At 46.5% G+C, this 19058-nt stretch overlaps 1 pseudogene; it reads right to left on the minus strand.

Annotated features, from left to right (window-relative positions):
* Window positions 1-201: 201 nt before the first annotated feature.
* On the minus strand, window positions 202-895 carry LOC138993218 (synaptonemal complex protein 3 pseudogene; annotated as a pseudogene).
* Window positions 896-19058: the final 18163 nt, after the last annotated feature.

Consider the following 19058-nt stretch of genomic DNA (forward strand, 5'->3'; position numbering starts at 1 on the left):
ACTCAGGTGGCCTGACTCCAGCACTCCTGCTGTTCACCACTACCCATTCTGCTCTATAAAGTAGGTGCATACAATTCAGGAATTTCGGCTACTCACGGAACTGTTTAGATTTTATTTGAAGGTTAACAGGAAGAGGAGGCTTGCACTCAAGCTAATGATTAGCATGGTGTAATATTTTAACCAAAATTTTTAAACCACTCTAAGGCTTACAGGCCTCTTAGCTAATGTTATAATCGTATCGTATTACTTAGGTTCAAATTCTTCAAAGAGTCATCAGAATAACATGGATTGACGAGACTTTCAAACACTTGCCACCCCCTGCTCCTGGGTGTCTATCATAATTTGTTTTTGCAACATAGCCATTTCTTTTTAAAGTTCATTTTGTGCACCAGTAGGTAGAGTATCATGACTCTTCTCCAAGTTCCCCATACTCTGTGAACTGCTCATATAACTATTTGTTTTCAGCTTTTAGCTCTGAGCAGCTCGATTGTTGAAAAAGCTTCTGTTGCCATCGAAACCAGTTAGCTAGTTTTCTTCTTGTTCGTCGGCTTTCTGCACAGCTAGCTCGCACTGCTGACACAAAGTCAGAAACTGCTGAGAATATTCTCGGTTAAGCGTCTGCCTTTGATCTTGTTGGGTTTTCCCAATATGTTCAATTTTCTGGTTATTGGTTTTGAGAGAAGCCTTGGTATGCATTGCTGGTCATTTTCTCTTTGCAAAAAGAGTGTTCCAGCGCGTTCTGGACTCTACTCCCATATCTTCAACTATTTCTGCAGAAGTCCCCTTCTTCCCAGGCCTATCAATTACTGGTTCAATAACATCCTCCTCGGAACCACTCGGATCTTTTTTATCTTCTTTCTCAGAGTCAGAGGCGCTCCCCACCTGACCGTCCATGGCTGTCTTCCCCGGTGTCCGGCATGTTTCCTTCCCGAGGGCGCCCGATTTAGATGGTTTCTGACTGAGGTGTCCCCTTCGCTGCCACGATGCTCCTCTCAATCTTTGTTACATGAATTTTAAAAACAAAACAAAAATGACATGATTAGCCCACGTTCACAGAACCGAGTGGTGTCCGTGGAACTGCCTCCCCCACCCCCGCCCCCCAATTCTATGCTCTTGGCACACTCCCCTATTCTGCTTCTCCGTTAAATGAGCGCTTCCATTTTCGGTGTGAGATTTAAATCACCCGCGCACTCCCTTTTAGACATGCACATCACAGGGGCACCCTTATGGGCCCCCTAGTCAAGGGATTCAGCAGAAAGGACTCCCGAGGTTCAGACCCCAGGCTCCCTGCGGCTCGCGGGCAGGGCGGAGGCTGCTGGGATGACTCAGGCCGAGACTAATTTACAAGCGCATGTGCCAGAAATCATGCTCACACCCCGGGTGTGTGGGGTGGGACTTAAGGGTCGAAAGGCACCATCCTGAAGATAGAACTGCCTCAGACTGTGAGTTCTTCGCAAGCAGTCACACCTCCTATTGTCTGGCCAGCCTACGGTCTACCCTCATTACCCTCATCTGATGAACCTCGGTCCATCCAAGGCAGAGAGTGCCCAGGCTCTGCAGCTGGCATTGGAGAGCGGCCTTGCCCTCCATCGGAGTGGAAAGCAAGGCTGACGGGAAGACTGTGGTCTCATTCACAGCCTGGCTGCCTTCCACGCACCAACAATGACACAACTCCCTCCTCCGACGAGCACTTTCCAATCTGCACTGAGATCTGTTGGATGAGGAGCAGTTTCCATCACAGCCGTGCGCAGGCAGCTGTGGGTGGGGGTGTGGATGGAGCTCTCCTCCACCCCAAGATCTGGGAAGGCAAAGCTCATCTCCTCATCGGCCAGAAGCCCAGCCAAGTACAACAGGGCTTCTGCGATGGCCGGGAGGAACCGGGTGAGAAACAGTCCCACAGCCAGAACCGTGAGAGCCCCAGTTGTCAGAGCCGCCTGTTCCTCTGTCCCGCTGATGGACGTGTCCCAAAAGGAACGCTTTGACTTGTTTTAGGAACTAGTCATAGCCTGGCTTGGGCATGCTGCCCATGTGTTACAAGAACAATCTCTGGGAAATGTGGAATAGAGTTATTGCCAAGCAGATCATAGCCCCGGAGTGTAGTATTCAGTGGCCCCTGGTACTCAGCCAGCCCCCAATTCCTCAGGACCCTCCTGATCACCAGCAGTGCCAGGCGAGCTGCGTGTGTGCTGAGTCCCTTTCATAGTCAGGCGCTGGGGCAAGAGGTACAATGACAAGGCCTCTGTCCTCGAGGACTTCTCCATCTGGAGCCCACAAATAATTACAACACCATCTGACAGATGCCGCAATGTGTACTGGTTACGGGGCCCAGAGGGAGGAGGGATAGGTCCTGTCTGGGCAATCCCGGGAGGATCAGAAGAGGTGAACTGTGAGCCAGGCCTTGAAGGTGAGCTCTGCTCAGCCAGCATTTGTGAAGCACCACTAGGTACCAGGCAGAACGCCAAGACCGGCCAGGGTGAGTGAGCGGATGGATGTAGGGGGATTCCAACAGCGCTCCATTCCCACCCTCTTCACCAGCCCCCTCCTGCCTTCCTTTCAAATGCCAGTTCAAGAGTATCTTCTCGGCAAGAGTCATTTTCTGCTTTCAACCAATCCCTAAGTCAACATCTCTTCTCAACCCATGAACTTGCAGCCTCTTCATGAACCAACCAAAATGCATTTGCAGAGGCTCAAAGAGTAGTTTAGAGTAGCTAAGAGCCGAAGATCCTCCCCAACTTATGCTAGGCTTCAAGAAGAGGCCCAATGTTCCTGTGCTCAAAGGGGTGCCAAATTGAATGGTTGTATTTAGAAGTCATGAGGGGCGAGGAGAGCATCTATTCTCCTCGAGAATGCCAGTTGAAAAACTTCTTGGGATATTTCAAGTGTGAGCAAGTGTTTGAACTCAGAGACACTCTAAAGCCCATTGGAAATAGAAGTTTGTGTTTTCTGTGTCTGGATAACCATTTCTTTTCTTCCCACCCTCACACTTAACTTCTTCGTAGGGACACCTACAGCTTGAGTGCAGAATTTCCTTGCTATGGTCTGAATGTTTGTGTTCCTTCAAAATTTGTATGTTGAGGTCCTAACTCCCAGAGATAATGGCACTAGGATGCGGGCCCTTGGGAGATGATTAGGTCATGAGGGTGGAGCTCTCGTGAATGAGATTAGTGCCTTTATAAATGGATCCCTGGCCCTTCCTGCCATGTGAGGACACAGTGAGAAGGTGCTCTCCATGAACCAGGAGGAGAGTACTTAATAGCCAGCCATCTCATCAAATCTGCCAGCACCATGATCTTGGATTTCCCAACATCCAGAACTGTGGGAAATAAATTTCTATTGTTTATAAGCTACCCAATCTGTGGCATTTTCTTATAGCAGCCCAAGCGGACCAAGACTGCTCAAGCAAGCTATTCTGCACAGGAAAGCTACGTAGACCCTCAACAGAGTTGCAGCTCTCCTGGACAATTTAGGTTCCTCCAGGTGGGCCTGGGGAGGCATCTAAGGGATTGGAATCGGGAGGCTAAATGTGTATTTACAGAAGGCAGAAAGGCAGGCCAGCAGGCAAGAAAGCAGGAAAGAGGGAAGGAAGGAAGGAAGGAAGGAAAGAAAGAGGGAAGGAAGGAAGGAAGGAAGGAAGGAAGGAAGGAAGGAAGGAAGGAAGGAAGGAAGGTTATTTTTGAGCACCTACTGTGTGCCTGGCTCCAAGTTAAGACTTTACAAACATTAGTCAATACTGTTACATTTCATTTCTGCTTCCAGAGAGCATGTAAGAAAGGTTTCATTGACTCTGCTTTACAGATAAGAAACTGAGGCTCAGAGAATTTAAGTAACTTGCCAAAGGTCAAAGCCCTAGTAAACAGGGATGCAATCCAATATCTGAAGACTCGAAAGCCAGCGCTTTTTCTAGATGGCCTGGATAAAAATAACTGCCATTTATCAAGACCCTGCTGCTTGCCAAGGCCTAGGACAGCCCTTTACAAACACAGAAAGTCACTGAGCAGATCCTCCTGGCACAGCAGCCCCCGCCCAGGTGCTTCTCCTGCACAGCAAGCAGTAGCCAGGTAACTGTACCCTTTAGTGTCCAAACCAGAGCAGTTGTGATTACAATGGCACAGTCCCAAGTGGTCACCCTAGTTGTGATCACCCTAGTTGTAGCCCACCTGCCAACCATTCATCCATTCCCGTGAGCAAATATGTTTGAAGAGGCTTAAATGCAATGCTCCAGTATGTTCCCTGAGTCCTCTTGACTCTCTCCAACAAGGGGTCATCTAGCCATTTGGGGACACTGACCACATAGTCCACTAAGGAATCTATAATAATAAAAGTGTAATATGCTAATTAGACTGGACGTCCTTCTGGATGTCCTTCCATCCTTCTGGACGAAGCCAGGGCTACAAGGGAAGCCCGGGTCCTGGGTGCCAGAGGGAAGCTGGTGCCAGCAGCCAGGGGAAGGAAGGCCTATTCTTGCATGAATTTCGTGCATTGGGCCTCTAGTATTAAATTAATTAAGGCAATATGTTTTATTATCTAGCTTTTTAATAAAACCAATACAGCCCATTCAAAGAATTATCATGTGCCTTGAGAACACATTCTCTCTTGCTTTCTTGAGGTTTAAAAATATCCTTTCTTTGGATGACATGATGGTTATAACAAATTCTAGTTTGGTTTCTAATGCCTTCAATGGACAAAATTCATAGTTGACAACTGTATGATATTGGTTTGCTTGTTTTAATTGTTTTACCATTTTGACGTGCACAGTTTGGTGGTATTAAGTACATTCACATTGCTTTGCAACCATCACTGCCATCCATCTCCAGAACTTTTTCTTCATCCCACACTGAAACTCTGAACCCATTTAACACTAATTCCACATTCTCCCCTTCCCCAAACCCCTGGCAACCTCTGTTCTACCTTCTGTCACATGACTTTGTCTGTTCCAGGTACCTGCTCTAAGTGGAATCATACAGTATTTGTCCTTTTGTGTCTGGCTTATTTCACTTAGCATAATTCAAGGTTCCTTCATGTGGTAGCATGGTGTAGAGTTTCCTTCCTTTTTAAGGCTGAATAATATCTCATTGTATGCTTAGACCACATTGTGTTTATTATTCACTCATCCATGGAGCTTGGTTTAACTTGCAAGTTAGCATAATCCAATGGCCTGGGCACCACGGATTCAGTCGGCACACATACTTAAGTGATAGGGCACTCGCTCCTCACCCTGCCCAGGATTTCTCTTTGTGGTTATATTTAAGCCTGGACGAAGGGGGGCAACCTAACTGAAGAGGGAGAATGATTTTCAGGCTTCAGCAGCCTCCCCACACTTCAGGATTTGATTCCCCTCTCTGTGGGTCTAGAGCAGGGGTGGGCAAACTTTTTGACTTGGGGGCCACAATGGGTTCTTAAACTGGACCGGAGGGCCAGAACAAAAGCATGAATGGAGTGTTTGTGTGAACTAATATAAATTCAAAGTAAACATCATTACATAGAAGGTACGGTCTTTTTTTTTTAGTTTTATTCATTTCAAACGGGCCGGATCCGGCCCGCGGGCAGTAGTTTGCCCACAGCTGGTCTAGAGGCTCATTGTTCAGCTTACCCAGGAATGATCAGATCCTAGATAAAGGGCCCCAACCACCTGCATCCACAGCCACCTCATTCGCTGAGATGTACTCCGAACTCAGATACTCGGGCCAAAACCTTTAGAATCACCTTCAACTTATCTCGTTTTCTCACATCCCCCTAACCAAAGCATCAGCAAGTCTTGTCATCAGCAACTTCAAAATATGTACAATTCAAATCCAACCTGTTTTCACTGCACCACCATATCCCTAGTCCAAGCCACCATATCTTATGCCTGACCATGACAATCGTGTCCTACATGGTCTCCCAGTGTGAGATCCTTCCCCTTACAATGCCCTCTTCATTGAAGAGCCATTCTGTCCTTCTAAAGTGTAAATGTGGTCATGTGATTTCCTAAAATACAGCAGAAACTTGCCCAGCTTAGCACAATGAAAATAATAAAGTCTTTTAAAAAACATATTCGTTGGTGAATGGCTAAGCTAGCAAAACAGAAATCTCTGAAAGGTAGGAACAATGTTTTAAAAAGCTTGACTCCATAAGGGTGAGCAACAGTGGAGATGACATGTGCCCAGGGTCAGGGCATCCCAATGCAAAGAAACAAGGGCTGAATGGATTTTGTGCGTTGACGGGGAAAGGACATGGGCAGGAAGCAGGAGACAAGATCTGCGGCCCTAGCAAGGTGGGAAGTCAGACTGGAAATTCCCATGAAAAGTCAAACCTCCCAAAATGACAACCTCAGGGGATGAATAAGAAGTAAAAATTCACTCCACAGAATGAAATTTACTGGTCTAGCTTTGGCTCTGGGTGAAACAGAAACAAAAGAAACATGATTCCCTTGAGAATTCCTGAGCACAAGCCCAAGTTCACAGTGTTTGGGGCCATTAGTCATATATCCTAGATGGTCCACATTAACCCAAGTAGACCTGTGTACCCAGCAGAAACACACCACAAATAGGCCCCAGCCTCAAAAAATTGCCACAGATATTGGTCCAAGGAGCATAAGTTCACAATCAGGAATCATAAGCACACAAATAAACAAACCCTCATAAGAGAGAGTCGGCAGAATCAACAAACTATGGCATCAGCCCCACAAAGACTGCAGATGTTGCAATTAATAGGTACAATGAATAAAGCAATCATGTAGATAATGAAACACAAGGGAGGACTGAGTGTGTACTAAGAGAATAAAAAACCAACCAGGCATGTTTGAAAAAATAAATAAATAGAACTTCTAGAAATGAAAAAGTGTAGTAATTAAAATCAGAAACCCAACAGATGTCTGAAACAATATATGGATACATCTGAAGGGAAAATTAGTGAAAACAAATCTAAAAATGTTACCCACTCTGCACTACAGAGAGAAAAAACTATATGGTGGATAGAATGAGAGGGTCTAACATATGTCTAATTGGGTGGTTGGAAGAAGATATGGGAGAGAATTTGAATTTAATGTATCAATTTGTTGCTCAGTCTTCAGTAGCTTCCCTCACTCTTGGGGGTGTGGGCAGATTTCAAAGTTCCTGTCATGGTCTACAAGATCAAATAAGGCGTGACTTCTAACTACTTGTCCATTCTGCCTGTCTGTTCTGGAATATGTCAAACTCACTCCCACACCAGCGCTTCTTCCAGGAGAATTCTTCCCCTAGAACCCTGCATGGCTGACTACCTTGCTTCATTCAGATTTCTGCTTCAATGATGTCTCCTCCAAGAGGCTACCCTTGACCGCCCAATCTAACATTGTCTCTCACCCCGTCTTTGCCCTCCCTGTTTTACTTTGTTTCTTGGCATGTATAATTAGTTAATATTATCTTATTATTGTGTTTGTTTAGTGTGTATTGTTTCTCTTCCCAATGTATAGACATATGCCTGCCCTGAGTAGGTACTCAGTGAATTTTTTTGAAATAATTAATGGATGAATGAAACATACACATACCTACTGTGTGATCAGTACTTTAAGAGAGACGGGTGAGGCAGAGACTCTGGGTTGCCTGCCATTACCTACCCTCACTTTTCCCCTTAATAACACAATTCTAATTTTGAAGGGGAAGCGATGGGACTAGCTGAAAACCTCTATTTCCCAGGCACCCTTGTAGAGAAATGAAACCATTGGCTGTATTCTGGTTGGTGTGGCATAAATAAACATGCTTTGTTGTCTGGTGCTTCCAGGACAACTCGTAAACGAGATGAGTAGACTCAGCTGGGGCACCTTATATGCCTTTCTCCCTCCTCTTTCTTGCGACCTGAAATGTGGACATAAGGACTGGGACTGCCATGGCCATTTTACAACGATAAGTCGACCTTGAGGAAGGGAGCCATGGGACTGAGGATGGGAAAGCAGACAAACCAAAGGAACCTGGGATGTCAATGACGTCACACACCCGCACTGTCTCCTTACCCAGACAGCTTTCAGCACAGAGACAAAGAAACCCCTCTCCTTTCAGTTACTACCTGCTGAGGATACTTGTCAACTGATGCTGTAAGTAAGATTCAAGCCCTTACTTCAGGAACTTACAACCAACAATGGGATTCAGACACACTCAGTGACCCCCAGGGCAATGGGCTGGCCAGGAGCTGATGAGAGTCAAGTGTTTTGGCCAATATGGGACTTGGTGGGCAGAAGGAGAGCATGGGTATCTCCCCAAGGAAGGATTGGGTCATCAGCTTGGCCTTTCACACTCCCAAATTGTTGGGTTAGGCAAGGACTGGCAGTGTGAGGGGTCAAACCACAGCAATTTCTGCTCCTTCTGGAGTGACCCAGTGGGGGAAATGTCACATAAGCTCACAAAGTGTCACCGGTCAAGAGGCCAGCATGAACTCAGCACCATGTCTGTGCCCAGCATTGTGCTAGGTGCTGTGGGGCGAGGCAGAGGAAAGAGGAGATGTGTCTCCTGTCCTCAGGGAGCTTACAGTCATGGGTACTCACAAACTCTTATGTCTAGGATGAACCTGGGTGGGAACCTTGGTTTCCTGGCCTCACATTTTCATGTGGAGGGAGTTTATCCACGGTAACACTTCTGCCTCATTTTCCCACAAGATTCACTCCTGATGAGTGGTGGAGCCATTTGGCTGATCGATGAGTTCTAGAGAAGCAAGAGATCAGCCCTTCTGGGTTCTCTCTCTTTAGGATCTGCCAGTAGGATCATGTCCACGTGGGGGAACCTTGGCATGCTCAGAGTTTCCATTGATGGTGGACTAGTCTGCATAACTCTAGGAGGCAGTATTAAGGAAGCTCATTCATTCTAATGACACACCTGTACCCAGCTTTTATCATTTAAAAAGTTGATGTTTTTCTCTCCATCTCTCTTTTGGTTCTGACCTCGGAAAGGAATGAGTGTTATTTTTGGCCCCTCGGGATAATTAACGCTGACAGCTGTTGCAAAACACCCCCAAATCTCCATGCCTTAACGCTATGAAGGTTTCATTTCTGCCATTATACACCCTCCCTGGCAGGGTCTAACTGGCAGGCATTAACTCAGCACCGTCTCCGTGCTCAGCTCGGTGCATTTAGTCTCACCAAGTCCAGTCTGGATGTTTCTGGTCAGAGGCCCCGCTAGAAAAGGGTGACTTGGGGACCCAGTTTGCTTTCATACTCTGCCTCTACCATATGTGGCTTCCGAGTCAACCTGGAGTCATGCAGCCATGAGCTTTTCCAGGGGAAAGCCTGGAAGATCAGTTAGGCCACGGGATGTTTTCTAGTGCAAACAGCCAGGCATGGAAATGTCATAGACCGCTTCCTCCTACACTCCACTGGACAAAGCAAGTCACATGGCACCTCTTAGATGCAAAGAGTGCTGGGAAGGGAAGGGCAGGGGCTAACACTGGGTAGGATCCAGGCCCCAGCCCCCTTGCCCTAAAGAGTAGTGAGTTCCCTGTCACTGGAAGAAGGTTACCGTGAGAGGCTGAGCACTTGGTGGAGATATGAAGAATCAAGTTTTCCATCAGATGACTAGACTACACCAGCGGTTCCCACACTTTTCATTCTCAAGGGCCCCTTTCATAATTGTTCCCTTTGGACTTCATGTTTTGAAAGATTTTGTCTAACAAACAAATGGCACTTATTGAGTAATAACAAATACATTTCCTCACTTCTTACTAATCACGGTTTTGTGTGTGTGTGTGTGTGTGTGTGTGTGAGAGAGAGAGAGAGAGAGAGAGAGAGGGAGGGAGAGAGATCCACAACCAGACATGTGCACTTTAGGCACCATGTCTACCATGGTTTTGATCTGCTAATTACATTTCAACATTGCCTAGAATGTCACCAACAGTGCCTAAAATGCCATCAAACAGCCAATGGAAGATTCTGACCAAGATGCAACTCTGATTTGATTATTTAATTCCAGCCAAAGCTAAGAAACTAAGACTTCAGTTGCCCCTATCATGGGATAAATTAACAATTTTAAAATAAATTACAAAAGAGTACTCTCAGACCCACAGTGCTATTTAGAACTCCAGACAACTCACTTGCTACTTTGCTCCAACCTCTTCTTCCTCCCCAGCCGACCGTGTTGGGGTGCATTTTATTCCCCATAGAGTAGGAATCTCCTCAAGGACAGGGGCCCTGTCTCTGTACCCCCAGTGCCTAGCTGGGAGCCACGTAGTTGCTCAATAGTTGTCCATGAAAAATAACATGTGGGAGCGAATGTGATGAACTCCATTTCTTGCTTGGAGGGAAAGCTGGTAGATCAGAAGAAAACAGGCCCCTGGGAACTTCACAGGTCCATGATCAGAAAGGCAAAGTCAAGGGCGGACTATCTGGGTGGATAGCAACTCTCTCACTCCTGTTTGTATAGGCAGAGCCTCTTCCGGTGCCTGCTACCCGATAGACCCTTGAAAAGAGGGCCTCTCTGTCCGCTACCAGCTGCCTTCTCTACCCCCACCTTTCCTGCCAGTGCTAACGCCCCGAACCCCTTGCTTATAACCAGGTCTGGCCCAAATTCTCAGAACTGCACTGATACGGAATAACTAACTAAGGGCATGCTTGAAATCACAGTCACTTTGGAGCTCATAAACTTCCTAAACTGAAGCTTAAAAATAGCTTTCTGGCAACGTGTCCCTGGATTTGTGCGATGGATTTACCCTGTGCGTTTTTTTATTCCCGCCTTGTTCCGCCAAGACTCTGAATGGGGAATGGTGTGAGCCTCTCCCTGCCCTTCCTCCGGCTGGTGCCCAAGTTCTTGGTCGCAGTGCGTGGCCCCCACCCACAGAGCTTGGAGCACAGGGACTGTTCAGTGTGAGGGACGGGGAATGCACACGTGAATGATGACAGGAGCTCAGCTCACGCTCCCACTTTGCTCCAGGGAAGCTCCTGACGCACTGGGTTAAATATTCTACGGGTCGTGAAGAGGCCCAGGCTTTACGGTCCCGCGGGGCCTTTGTTGTGTGACTGTGGAAGCAAAGGGGTGAAGCAGATCAGCAGTTTGCAAACTGTACTTCCCAGAACCCCCAGGGGTCCACGGTAACCTCCCAAGAGCCACTGCCCAGAGAAAGAAGGCCAAGTGGGTAGGATCCAGGCCCCAGCCCCCTTTCTACCCAGCAGCTCTGCTTTGTCCTGGAGCCAGTGATAAAGCTGGGTTTTGATCCCAGATAGTCTATCTTCGGCAACCCGGCTCTTCATCACACAGTTCTATGCAGCAGCACCATAACACAGAATAAAGGCAAAATTCCAGGGCGTCTCAAATAATACTTGGGGTGACACAGCTGCTACAACAACAAATCTGTATGCTGAATGCATGAAGTTAGGAAAGAATGATTCTGGGAGGAAGTCCAGGGGGGCTTCATGGAGGAGGTGATATGTAAGCTAAGTCAAGAAAGATGATAGGAGCTCCCCTGAATGGAAAGTTGGGCCCACCACTCCAGGCAGACGCCAAAACATAGGCAGGACACTGGGAGGTTCAGGGAAATCACAGGGGTTCTGATTGGCTGGAGAAGAGTATTCCCAGGGTCCCATCTCCCTGAGAGTAACTTCCAATCATCCCCTGTCAATATTCCACAGCCCTCAGATCCTAAACCCCAGTGTCCAACAGCAGCATTGCCAAGAGGCAGGGAGGGAACGTCAGCCCCTTCATCTTCTGTAGCAGGGCCTAGTTCCCGCCAAGCACCACATGACCCTTATAATTTGAAAGCCGTTCAGACCCTGGACAGCTGAGAGGCCCTGTCCTTTGCCAGGGTGGAGCAGAAAATTCAAGAAGGGAGCTCAGTGTCCACCCGCAGTGTAATTCCTTTTCTCCACCACCTTTGTACAGGGTTAATTTTGAAAATTAAATTTAAAAATTTTTTATTCCATTTCTAGGAATGTGTCCTAGATAAATATAAAAGCAAAATGAACATATGAGAATGTTCACTGTAGCAAATTTTGTAATAGTAAAAATCAACAAAAATGTTACAAATAAAAAGCCCATTTATGAAGGTCAACTTGATACACTCAATATGATACAGTTGGATCCTGTGAGGCTCCTTTTAAAAAGTAGAGCAGTTTTGTTGATGTGGAAATACAGTCGCGATTAATGAAGGGTGAAAGTCAACGGGCAGAACAAAACTTTGCTGCCATTTGAAATGTTTTTAAAGAGATTGTAGACATGGAAAGTTACAGTAATGGTACATTGAAACTGCCAAGGGTGACTTGGGGAGTAGAATTAGGGGTCTAAAGTGGGAAAACTATTTTTTTCATTGGTATACCTCTTGCTTTTGAATTTTTACTATGTCCATATGTTATGTCCATAATAAAAATTAATTTACAGGTTTGTTCACCTATAAATTAGCTCTATTAATTGATTAAAATAGAAAACATGCCACAGGTATAAGGATCGTGTATTATTTCATTCCATTAACATTGACTAAGAGTTTATTTTACCCCAAGCAAGTGCTAAGAGCTGGGCTGATGTATATCCACAATGGAAAGTAAAATAGAGACCCTGCCTTCTGGTAGCTCACTGTCAAGTGGGGGAGTGAACCACGTAAATGTCTACAACAGGGAGAAATCAGAGTCGTGGTTGAAGAAGTCTTTCTGGAGGAGGTGCTATCTGCAGAGGGTTTTGAAGGATGAATAGAAGTTAATTACAAAGAAAGATGGAGAAGTGCATTTCAGGCATAATGAACAAAACACAGCCAGGACATGGGACAATAATGGAGAAGTGGGTCATTTTGAATACTTAGAAGTGCTCTCTAATGGAATACTACACGGCCACCAAAAAGGAAGAGGCAGCTCTATTAGAACCAAGAGTCCGTTGGGAAAAGTGGTTAGGAGTGTGGGCTTTGGATTAGTTATTAGATCTAGGTCAGCATCTGGCTGCCCCATTTACTAGCAGGAGGCAAGGGACCAAGAGACAGTACTCATTAGCATGTGCTTCCCTACTGAACCAGCTGGGCTTTAAACCTGCTGTCTCCCCAACGCTTTCCGCAGCAGAGGCCCAGAGAGGGGCAGTGAGTAGCCCACAGTCACACAGGGAGGCAGGAGCACCCAGATCTCTGCTGTCACATCGCACAGCGCTGCCTCCCCCGACAGGTGGCTTCACCCACCCGTCCATATCACAGCACCTTCTAGCTCACTTTGCAAGGGAAAGCTAGGGAGAAATTCCCCGTGGAGGAGTCGGCTCTTGTGGAATCGGCTTCTGGACAGGGGTGGGGGCAGGGGATGGGGGGAGTGGCAGTCTCAGAGGCAAGCCAAGCATCCAACATGCGTTTGGCAGAGAGAGAGATGAAGGCCAGGGGAGGCCAACTAAGGGATGGAGGCGGAGGAGCAGGACAGTCTCCTCCTTGCCCGGTGCCTGAGTCAGAGGGGCTGTGAGCTCAGCCCGGCTGCTGGGCTGAGAGGGTGAGTCAGAGGGTGTGTAGTGAAGGGAACGTCTCCCTGGCCAAATATGGGCTCGGCTCTGCTCCGTCTTGCCATTCACACTGCCAGAGCCCAAGGCCGTGTCTGCTCCACATGCCAGCCAGGTCCCTGATGGAGGGAGGAAACTATTCCACACTCCCCGACCCCTCTCCCCTCCCTGGCCAGTGGGTGGCACTTGGCTTTGCATTCTCCCAGCAACTAGTAATCCCGGGCCACACATCTGCTCTCCCCACATCACTGTCCCAAGCGCAGGATGGAGACGTGAGAGCATATTCTGAAGCGGCGGTTTTGCCATGACAGGGTCCTGCTCCGCTGTCCGACACCCACGGGACTGTAGGAAAGAGGCCACAGCTTGTCTTCCCCTTACATCCCCCCGCGCCCCGCACAAAGCGTGGGGCCGGGTATGCGATGAACTGTTTGTTAAATAGATGAGTGGCGTGTGCATTCTGTGTGCCTGTATGTGCGCGTCACTCTCTGCCCCCGGACTTTTAATTCCTGGAGGAGACAATAACTTACGTAGCACGCCCGATGTGCCAGGCACCGATCTCAAAACCCTGTCGTATTAGCTCACTTAATGTGGGGATTAACTCATTTAATCCTTACACGAACCCTCAGAGGAAAGTACTATCATTATCTTCATTTTATAGATAGGAGCCTGAGGCCCAGAGAGGTTAAGTAATTTGCCTGATGTCACACGGCAGGTAAGTGATAGAATCAGGATTCTAGCCCCAACAGTGTGGCCTCCACGCTGGGCCCTTAATGGTATTTCATTCATTGCCGTCTCTCTGATGCCAGCACAGTACCTGGCACATGGTAGATAGTAATAATTGTGTGTGGACTAAGTGAATAAAGTAATTAATTAATTAGTGTGTGTGAACACAGATGTTTGTTTGCTAGGCATGGACTTGCTCAAAGAAAGTCTTGGTCTTGCCAATGCCTCCAAATGCATTTAATAAATGGTTTAAGAGAGAACACATTTTTAAAAAGGAATGTTCCCCAATGCCTACATGCTTGGTGGGCGGTCCAGAGTACCTGGACAGCTGACTGAGGTGTTCGGAGTTTATTCAGATGTCCAAGAAGAGACAGGCTTGGCCAAGAGTCAGGGTCAGTTTCATGGCTGGGAGACCTGTGTAGCTACACACGGTCCCGTGCTCAGAGAGCCCTGCCCTGGTGCAATGTTCTACTGTCACCATCTTGAAATTCTTAATAGTTTCTGAGCAGGGGGCCTCCTGTTGGTTTTTATCTTACACTGGGCCCTGCAAGTGATGTAGTCCATCCTGCCAAGAGTGACCAAAGCCCACGAAGATGAGTACAGGAAGGAGAGGAGAGGAAAGAGACCCCAAGGGCACTGTGGCCTCCAGGAGCAACGCCTTGGCCATGGCCAACATTCAGACAATGGTCCCACGCTCAGCAATGGCAGCCCAAGCGTGGCTCCTGAAGGGCCATTTGGATCTCACGACCCACCCTCAAGAGCTGCCCCTGAGACACACCGGTCCCAGAACTCTGACAGCTTCAATTGTCACCCAGGCCAGCTCCTTCAGGCTTCCCCCGGTTCAGACACGACGGCGCTAATGCCTTCACGTGGTGGAACTCGGACCGCAGGCTGAGCCCCAGGCTGGGCACTTTCTTTCCTATTGCTCGCACCCTAATACCGAGAGATGGTTTTACTGGCCCCATTTTAGGCATCTGAGGTTCCAAGTTGAGGCAAAATCAAATGCAAATAAATTATTCCAAGACAGTTGTTCTTAACTAATGGCTCCCACTGCCCCTCACTGTTTCAGGTAGGCCCTCTTTCTGCCTAGAAAAGCTCTCCCCTCTCCCCAGATGCTGTCTTCTCTCTCACCTCTCTTCCAGTCATGCCCCTGGAAGTGTAGAACCAGGACTCCAAGCCAAGCAGTGGGCCACATGCTCTTACCCATACTTCATACACTGTTCTCCCTGTTTGGGCCTGGCTTGGATGGGCCTGGAAGAAACTCCAGCCTCAGCCTCTTCGTTTATGAAGTGGGCTCAATAAATAGACCCACATCACAGACTTGCCTGGATTAAACGTAATGACAGATGTCAAAGTGCTTTTTAACGATCCATAGTCAAAGCAGTTATTTCTGTTAATTATCAGCAGTGAAACTAAGGCTTATTAAACCTGATGCCAAGAAAGCAAAGGTCATTATCTCCCACCGCCTTTGCTTCAGTCTAAGCCAAGGCCAGCCATACCCCGGCCAATCATTGGTCCGTAAAGAATTGAACAGGATCCATCCTTGCGTTGTCCTCACATCCTGATTCTGCCACCGTGGAGCTGTGCAACTTTGAGCAAATCACTGTACCTCTCTGAGTGCCGGGCTTCTCATCTGCAAAGTCTGGTGGATGGCGGTAGGTGTGATGCAGTGTAGTCATAGGGTGCTTAGCACAGTAGACTGAAGTGGTGGTTGGTATTACTCTTAGAACAACTCATACACTCAAGATTCCTTGATCAGCGTCTTGCTCTTCGGGATGGTTAATTTTATGTGTCAGCATGCCTGGGCTCAGGGATGCCCACAGAGCTGATAAAACATTATCCTGGGGGTGTCTGTGTTTCTCAGATTAGCATTTGACTCTGTAGCATGAGTAAAGACCATCCTCACAAATGCATATGCGCATCAACCAAGGTGTGGAGGACCCAGATAGAACAAAAAGGCCAGGGAAAGGTGATGTACTCCCTCTGCTTGAGCCGGGACATCCATCCGCTCCTGCCCTTGGGTATCAGCGCTCTCGGTTCTCAAGCCTTCAGACTCAGACCATGACTGACACCATTGGCTCCCTTGGTTCTTGGGCCTTTGAGTGTGGACTGAACTATCCCCCCGACCTCTCCTGGGTCTCCAGCTCACAGATGGCAGATCATGGGACTTCTCAGTCTCCATAATCACCTAAGCCAATCACTCATAATAAATCTCTTTTTATAGATCTATAGTTACCTGTTGGTTCTGTTTTTTTCTGGAGAGTGTAATGAGGATCACAGGATGTGGTGGAGAGTCCATTTAGAGACAGATGTTTCCTATTCTTCATCCTATTCTCTCCTCCAACCACATTTTTCAAAGGAAGAGAACATTGTACCCATCAGAAACACACATACCGGTTCCACACATGCCAACTCTGTGACCTTAGACAAGAACAGGTATCATTTGTTCAACCAAAATAATGTCTCTCAACCACAACTAACTGGGGACAAAGTTGGTCTACAGTGGGAATTAAATGAGATAATCCACGCAAAGACACTCTACAGGTACTGACATATAGTAAATAATAAATGTAACTATTTTGTTGTTGTTGTTATGTGAAATTAGTTCTGAATTGTGAGATGTACATTACATTTTTATATGACCCATGACAGTATTAATCTAATTTTTCATCACCATAGCAAATAAAACCTAAGAGCGTATTGATACAAGTCAGCTGAGGATGACATTTCAACAGGCCTACGTGCTGTCCTGCCGGTGGTCCCATCTTGCTTCTTAATTCCTGCCAGCACCCTAAGAAAAATCTTTAAAAATTAAAAAAAAAATAACTATTCTCTATAGGCTCTTGATATTTTAGGTGTTAAGAATTGTAGTTTCTTCCCACCGCCCGTAATTGTTTGAAAGCCTATGTAATCATTCTTCACCAGATTTACTGTCCAATGGTAGGGCACATCATGGCTGTGCTGACAGCCAATTTCATCACCACAGACAGTGTGTTGTTGGACATCTGGGACCAGCATGAGGGCAGGATGCAGTGCTATCTCAAGTTCAGATCCTGCACATGATGTGGGATGTGTAACATAAGAAGCAGCTGCACTGTATCAATCAAAATGTGTCCTCAAAGTACAGAAAGTGCAGGGCAAATTACAAAGTGCGACGATTCTGGAAAACAGATTTTCAAAGGCTGGAGTCCAATAGCATTCTATTCCCCAGTTTGATTGTGCTGCCAGGAAAATTTAGCAGTGGGAAAGGAAGCTTTCTATTTCTTTTGGGGGGGGGGGGGATGGGGGATGGAAATGAAAAATTTCAGAAAACATGAAAGAAATAATATTGCAATGATAGTTGTATTGATTTGTGGTGAAACCATGGGGAGCGGGGCGGGGGGGGTGTGGAAGTATCATTGTTCAACCAAAATAAGTTGAACTGAAGTGAACAGGTTTTTTAAAAAATTAGTAGTTTAAAACGGTTGCAAACAAATCATGACCCATAGGTCAAATCTGGCCCTCCACCTGTTTTTGTAAATAAAGTTTTATTGTCACACAACCATGCTCTTTCATTCATATTTTGTTTCTGGCTGCCTTCATGCTATAATGACAGAGGTGAGTATTTGTGACAGGGCCTTTGTGTCCCACAAAGCCTAAAATATTGACTTGCTGGCACTTTACAGAAAAATGTTGCCAAAAATGTAGCTGGAAAGAAAAACAATATTTAGGATTATATTTGAAATCAGAGTGAACCATGAAAGAAAAGAAAAACTTCACTTGATCATTCCCCCAGGTATTTAAGTCCCTACTGTGTACCAGACACTGCCTAGCCGTGAAAAAATAAACGACCTTGCCCTCCTGGGACTAACCTGAACTGAGGAGTTACTATAAAAGCACATCTCTATAAAAGCTGATCTCTATAGAAGTACACATATATTTTTTTAAGATGAACTCTTTAAAAGAACAATGAAGGAGAAATGTTTTCAGGCATTAAGAATGAGATCAGTCCTAGCTGGTTTAGCTCAGTGGATAGAGGCTCAGCGCGGGGACTGAAGGGTCATGGGTTTGATTCAGGTCAAGGTTATGTACCTCAATTGCAGGCTGCACCCCTGGCCCCAGTCGGGCACATGTAGAAGACAACCAATCTCACATTGGTGTTGCTTTCTCTCTGTCTCTCTCTCCCTTCCTCTATCTCTAAAAATCAATGTGGAAATATCCTCAGGTGAGGATTAACCAAAAAAAGAATGAGATCAATGTTTCCTCAGCTTAATCAATAATATGTAACGAACCAACTCACAGCTCAATGAAGGAACACTTGTCAAGTGTGCAAAAGAGATCCAAGATCACCTCAAGGACCAACATGAACAAAGAAAGGCTGTGAGGGCTCATGCAGGTTGGAGGAAGGGAACGCTGGAACCGATTTGCACGTGGCTGCAAACACCACGGTGTGCAGGCTGGAGTCGATATGAATAAAATTCTTGGCCAGGCCTATCATCGCATTGCTAACAGGAGCAGAAAATTGAGTGGATTTGCAGCAATGCTGATGAAAAGACAGCTAAGCATTTCAACCACACATGATTACCCGGAGGTTTGAGATGCAGCAGTAATAAGCTTTGATTTGTGAGCGAGGAAATAAAGGAACTCCCCAAAGCTCCCAATACTATGAATGAAGGCGTCTGAGAAAAGGCTGATGATCTTTCCCAGCATTGCCCTGTGGAGTGAAGGGGCAACTCGCAGGAAGCCGTGTTATTCCTGTAAAATGACTCTGAGCTATTCATTATGGCATGTTGTGTTCATTTGGGCTTAACATCCTTTAAGAGATTACAAAATTTAGGAAAATGTCTAAAATGACTTTTCAAAGATCAAGTGTCTGATAAATTGAGCAGGATGCTGAGATTAATTTCCAACTTTGAACATATCCTTAGTCTGAAATGGATCACTTATTAAGGGTTTCAGGAATTC

This window comes from Myotis yumanensis, unplaced genomic scaffold (assembly GCF_028538775.1).
Source record: "Myotis yumanensis isolate MYYU_CA2020_CCGP unplaced genomic scaffold, mMyoYum1.0.hap1 SCAF_15, whole genome shotgun sequence".
Taxonomy (NCBI): Eukaryota; Metazoa; Chordata; class Mammalia; order Chiroptera; family Vespertilionidae; genus Myotis; species Myotis yumanensis.